Source organism: Polyodon spathula, chromosome 7, assembly GCF_017654505.1.
Source record: "Polyodon spathula isolate WHYD16114869_AA chromosome 7, ASM1765450v1, whole genome shotgun sequence".
NCBI classification, from domain to species: domain Eukaryota; kingdom Metazoa; phylum Chordata; class Actinopteri; order Acipenseriformes; family Polyodontidae; genus Polyodon; species Polyodon spathula.
Genome location: NC_054540.1, coordinates 38,611,871 through 38,617,870, shown reverse-complemented (window position 1 = coordinate 38,617,870; position 6,000 = coordinate 38,611,871). Strand labels below are relative to the sequence as shown.

General features: G+C 43.2%; 1 protein-coding gene across 1 annotated transcript in view; it reads left to right on the top strand.

Moving 5' to 3' along the window:
- Positions 1–303: 303 nt before the first annotated feature.
- ptn (pleiotrophin) overlaps positions 304–6,000 on the top strand; it is a 95,095-nt gene continuing 89,398 nt past the window's right edge. Inside the window, exon 1 of the mRNA XM_041255485.1 lies at positions 304–397. The gene's annotated coding sequence lies outside the window, so the exon portion shown is untranslated. The remainder of the gene's footprint in view (positions 398–6,000) is intronic.

Below are 6,000 nucleotides of genomic sequence, written 5' to 3'. Positions count from 1 at the left end.
CCTCTGTATCTCATTGTACTTCTTGCTAAGTCTACAACTCTCAATGTTCCTTCTTTAAGTCCCTTGCCTTTTCCCACCCCCATCTCTTAATACTTGTTTTTTCTCATGCTTCCATTCTCTTGCTCTCTCAACTTCAAATTCTCTGCCTTCTGTCCCTGCCTCTGTTTTTCTTTCTCTCTTTCTATAGCTCTCCCCCTGCAGAGAACACTGTCCCTGGAGTGACCTTTTCTTAATGAGTATCAGATCACGAGTCAGGAAAAGAGCTTTCAGTTCAGTATCTTAACAACAAAATAGGCATCACATTGCAAGTCCCTGGACAGAGCCAGAGAGAGAGAAGGAGAGAAAGAGGAAAGAAAAACAAGGCAACGTTCATCTACTTCTACCTTCCAAACTTAAAGTAAGTGCTGAGGACTGAAGGGATTTTCTTAAATGGGGAAGAGTGGAGAAAAAACAAACAGAAGGGAAGGAAAGATACTATGAGAGCTGGTTTCAGCACTCTAATCAGCTGCAGTCACAAAAAGAACCCGCTCTCAGCTTCCAGAGTTGCTTAGTAGTTGGTGGATTTTTGTTTATTGCAAGTTTTTTAACAAAGACCTTTTGAAGGGATGCCATGTGTTGGTCCTAGTAAACGGCTTCTAGTTGGTTTCTTGAATTGACTGCTCCTTTTTTGTGGGAATGTTCTATAAAAGGATAGTCAACAAGTTATTTTGAAAAGATTACTGGTACTGATTAATCTTCCATTTACTGGGTATGACTGTGGTGCTATAGGCTCCATTAATATGAGTGTCACTTCTGAAAATGTAACTTCTTCAGAAAGTTGGACCTGGTACGATAGTTGTGTCTACAACTGTTTTTCTGATTCTCCATTAATGTTTATTGCAAAAAGTATACATAATAATAGTAAAAGAAAGGTAAAACATGACCAACCATTGTCAAGCGTTCTCACTATATAGTATAAGCACAAAAATTGCAGAAAAGGTGACCACGGTAACCTTTTGTTTTTATAATTTAGTGTTAGTTTTAAAGTGGTTTTGACTACAGTCAGACACAGTGGGTTTTGTCACCATGGGCACCAGTCCAGTAGAGGTTGGGGTTTTGTGGGTTTTTGGAGCTTATAATGAATCTCATTTGCAGTTCTTGCACGTTTAATCTAACTGCACTGATCTTGTTTTAATGTATCATGCCCCAGCTCACACACAGCACATTGGCATGAAATTAACAAACAAGTGTATGCAGCACAGATTGTGTTAAAAAATCCATATATTCTTTTAATGACATTTTTTAAGAAAATGTTGCTGCCTGAAAAATTGAGTTAGACAACAAACATATTCAGATATTGCACTTATGTGTATAATGCTAATTTCAAGGTAACTTTACGATCTTCAGTAATAGTGCATGGAACTAAGAAAGTATAATTAGAAAACCACTTGATAAGGGCCATGTTTAAGGATTTCTTTTAGATTCTGTAATACTGAAGAATTAGCATTTGGAAATGTTTTTGTGGAATTTGTTTTTTTCCTTGTCTAAGTATCTGTGAAGCTGTTAACATGCAAGACCATCACTTACACAGTGTTGTTTTGAGAAATTAAAAGTTGACTCTTTGATTTGATTAAATGAATATGCCCATCAATTAATTTATTTAATTTGTATCAAGCTCCCTTTTGAGTTGGAGTTTGTCATCTAAATTCAGATTTTAAAAGTGGTATAAAAGATGTTGCAATGTTTGAAAATACTTTAAAATAAGATATGGAAATTAAATCAACTCAACGGCAGAAAGTAATTATTAGTCTTTTACTTGGCTAAGTGTTTGATTAAGGAAAAATAAATCAAACAGTTTTAACAAACACAAACACTTGAAAAGATTCAAACAGAAACAAAAATATCACGAACACTAAAGAAAACGTATGTCGGTCAGGCTGGGCAATCGCCTTTACTTATCCTATCTTTTAGGAGTTTGGCTTTTACTTTTAAACTCCTTTTTCTCCTCGCTCGCTATTGTTCATCCTCTCGAACACCCACTCCGAGTGCAGAGAGCTGCGGCTTTTATGCATGAGACTATTTCCCGATTAGCAACAAATTAATCACTTAATTCATTCTGGAGATGGCCACCTTCTGCACGAGGTTTCTATTTACACCCTGGCAGAAGACGAGCTGCCAAATCTCGCCTCTGCCAGAAACAAAACAATAACAAATAAAACGCACGGCTACACCGTCATATAGATACAATAAATCATAACAAACACAACATAATAAACTGCACAGGGCTGTAGGGGTAGCCCGTTCTAAAAAATAAACAAATACATGTACAGGGCTCCTCGTCCTGCTACACATAGACTGGTTTTCTGGAGTGTGGCCCGTGAATGTATACTATAGTTTCTACATTTAAAGCTGAACATAGCCTCTGTATTTTAAAGGCAATACAGAGTGAGGTGCAAGGCAAGCCATATAGTCGGGAAGTGCAGGTTGGCGTTCTGGATGTACATTCTACAGGAAGTCCAAAAAATCCAATGTCAAAACATGCTTTGATGTTTTAGAAATAGCGGGTACAATTTTTGACACCACGTCTTAAGACAACCAGTCAGCAAGAAGTAATTTGTGCTCAGAGCTTAATTAGACTTCTTTAGAAAACATGTGTGATAGTGTTCCAAAAACTGTTATTTATTTATTTATTTATTTTTTTGGAGATTTACAGAAACACATTTTATAACTAGTTGTTTTTTAGGGGCAGAGGATTTTTTGGAGGGTGTCTGGTATTTTCTTTTCTGTCAGTTACACTGTAAATTTTGGATGTTGATATGTGGATTTATAGAGTTTTTTTTTTATATTTTACTAGGAAAAAAAAAAAACTATTGAGATGCCCTATGTCTGTTACCCACATCTTTGGATTTTTTAAAATGTATTTCCTATTTTTTCAAAATGTTTTTTTTTTACTGGTATTTTATTACGGTACAGCGGTTGAGAAAGCAATCTTGTATACTGTATTGCCTTATGTTATACGATTAAAATGGTATGCTGCTGTTTTTGGTATATCTAAGTGTATCCATGCGGACACCCAGAAGGTATTGTTATTCTAAATATTTCTTACTTGACAACAACTACAAATTGTACAAACCCTTCTCAATTCACTTAGCAATAGACCTTTTTATTTTAATTACAATGTTTATGGATAAAGTGCTGGGCTACAGTGTGGAAGACAGTGGTTTTGAGTAACTCAGTGGGTGGGGTAATCAGGGCTGCAGTGAAAGGCAGTGTGTTTGATGAACTCAGTGATTAGAGTGCTGGGCTGCAGTGTGAAGACAGTGGTTTTGAGGAGCTCAGTGGCTGGGGTGTCAAGGCTGCAGTGTGAAGACAGTGGTTTTGAGGAGCTCAGTGGCTGGGGTGCTCAAGGCTGCAGTGTGAAGACAGTGGTTTTGAGGAGCTCAGTGGCTGGGGTGCTCAAGGCTGCAGTGTGAAGACAGTGGTTTTGAGGAGCTCAGTGGCTGGGGTGTCAAGGCTGCAGTGTGAAGACAGTGGTTTTGAGGAGATCAGTGGCTGGGGTGCTCAAGGCTGCAGTGTGAAGACAATGGTTTTGAGAAGCTCAGTGGCTGGGTTGTCAAGGCTGCAGCGTGAAGACAGTGGTTTTGAGGCGCTCAGTGGCTGGGGTGTCAAGGCTGCAGTGTGAAGACAGTGGTTTTGAGGAGCTCAGTGGCTGGGGTGTCAAGGCTGCAGTGTGAAGACAGTGGTTTTGAGGAGCTCAGTGGCTGGGGTGTCAAGGCTGCAGTGTGAAGACAGTGGTTTTGAGGAGCTCAGTGGCTGGGGTGCTCAAGGCTGCAGTGTGAAGACAGTGGTTTTGAGGAGCTCAGTGGCTGGGGTGTCAAGGCTGCAGTGTGAAGACAGTGGTTTTGAGGAGCTCAGTGGCTGGGGTGTCAAGGCTGCAGTGTGAAGACAGTGGTTTTGAGGAGATCAGTGGCTGGGGTGCTCAAGGCTGCAGTGTGAAGACAATGGTTTTGAGAAGCTCAGTGGCTGGGTTGTCAAGGCTGCAGTGTGAAGACAGTGGTTTTGAGGCGCTCAGTGGCTGGGGTGTCAAGGCTGCAGTGTGAAGACAGTGGTTTTGAGGAGCTCAGTGGCTGGGGTGTCAAGGCTGCAGTGTGAAGACAGTGGTTTTGAGGAGCTCAGTGGCTGGGGTGTCAAGGCTGCAGTGTGAAGACAGTGGTTTTGAGGAGCTCAGTGGCTGGGGTGCTCAAGGCTGCAGTGTGAAGACAGTGGTTTTGAGGAGCTCAGTGGCTGGGGTGTCAAGGCTGCAGTGTGAAGACAGTGGTTTTGAGGAGCTCAGTGGCTGGGGTGTCAAGGCTGCAGTGTGAAGACAGTGGTTTTGAGGAGATCAGTGGCTGGGGTGCTCAAGGCTGCAGTGTGAAGACAATGGTTTTGAGAAGCTCAGTGGCTGGGTTGTCAAGGCTGCAGCGTGAAGACAGTGGTTTTGAGGAGCTCAGTGGCTGGGGTGTCAAGGCTGCAGTGTGAAGACAGTGGTTTTGAGGAGCTCAGTGGCTGGGGTGTCAAGGCTGCAGTGTGAAGACAGTGGTTTTGAGGAGCTCAGTGGCTGGGGTGTCAAGGCTGCAGTGTGAAGACAGTGGTTTTGAGGAGCTCAGTGGCTGGGGTGCTCAAGGCTGCAGTGTGAAGACAGTGGTTTTGAGGAGCTCAGTGGCTGGGGTGTCAAGGCTGCAGTGTGAAGACAGTGGTTTTGAGGAGCTCAGTGGCTGGGGTGTCAAGGCTGCAGTGTGAAGACAGTGGTTTTGAGGAGCTCAGTGGCTGGGGTGTCAAGGCTGCAGTGTGAAGACAGTGGTTTTGAGGAGCTCAGTGGCTGGGGTGTCAAGGCTGCAGTGTGAAGACAGTGGTTTTGAGGAGCTCAGTGGCTGGGGTGTCAAGGCTGCAGTGTGAAGACAGTGGTTTTGAGGAGCTCAGTGGCTGGGGTGCTCAAGGCTGCAGTGTGAAGACAATGGTTTTGAGAAGCTCAGTGGCTGGGTTGTCAAGGCTGCAGCGTGAAGACAGTGGTTTTGAGGCGCTCAGTGGCTGGGGTGTCAAGGCTGCAGTGTGAAGACAGTGGTTTTGAGGAGCTCAGTGGCTGGGGTGTCAAGGCTGCAGTGTGAAGACAGTGGTTTTGAGGAGCTCAGTGGCTGGGGTGTCAAGGCTGCAGTGTGAAGACAGTGGTTTTGAGGAGCTCAGTGGCAGGGGTGTCAAGGCTGCAGTGTGAAGACAGTGGTTTTGAGGAGCTCAGTGGCTGGGGTGTCAAGGCTGCAGTGTGAAGACAGTGGTTTTGAGGAGCTCAGTGGCTGGGGTGTCAAGGCTGCAGTGTGAAGACAGTGGTTTTGAGGAGCTCAGTGGCTGGGGTGTCAAACTAACGGGACAGTGAGGAAATTGACGATGGGCTTGATGTGTGCTTAGCGACCTCAGGCAATAGTGAGGAGCAGGATTTAAAAATCAGCTTTACAATATTTTTTTAATGTAATGCTTGGGAGGACACAGTGCTAACAATCTTCCTTCATAGCTCTCCAAGAGCAGCATACAGTGGCTTGCGAAAGTATTGACCCCCCTTGGCATTTTTCCTATTTTGTTGCCTTACAACCTGGAATTAAAATGGATTTTTATTTGGATTTCATGTAATGGACATACACAAAATAGTCCAAATTGGTGAAGTGAAATGAAAAAAATAACTTGTTTCAAAAAATTCTAAAAAATAAATAATGGAAAAGTGGTGCGTGCATATGTATTCACCCCCTTTGCTATTAAGCCTCTAAATAAGATCTGGTGCAACCAATTACCTTCAGAAGTCACATAATTAGTTAAATAAAGTCCACCTGTGTGCAATCTAAGTGTCACATGATCTGTCACATGATCTCAGTATATATACACTTGTTCTGAAAGGCCCCAGAGTCTGCAACACCACTAAGCAAGCGACACCACCAAGCAAGTGGGAAGACCAAGGAGCTCTCCAAACAGGTCAGGGACAAAGTTGTGGAGAAGTAC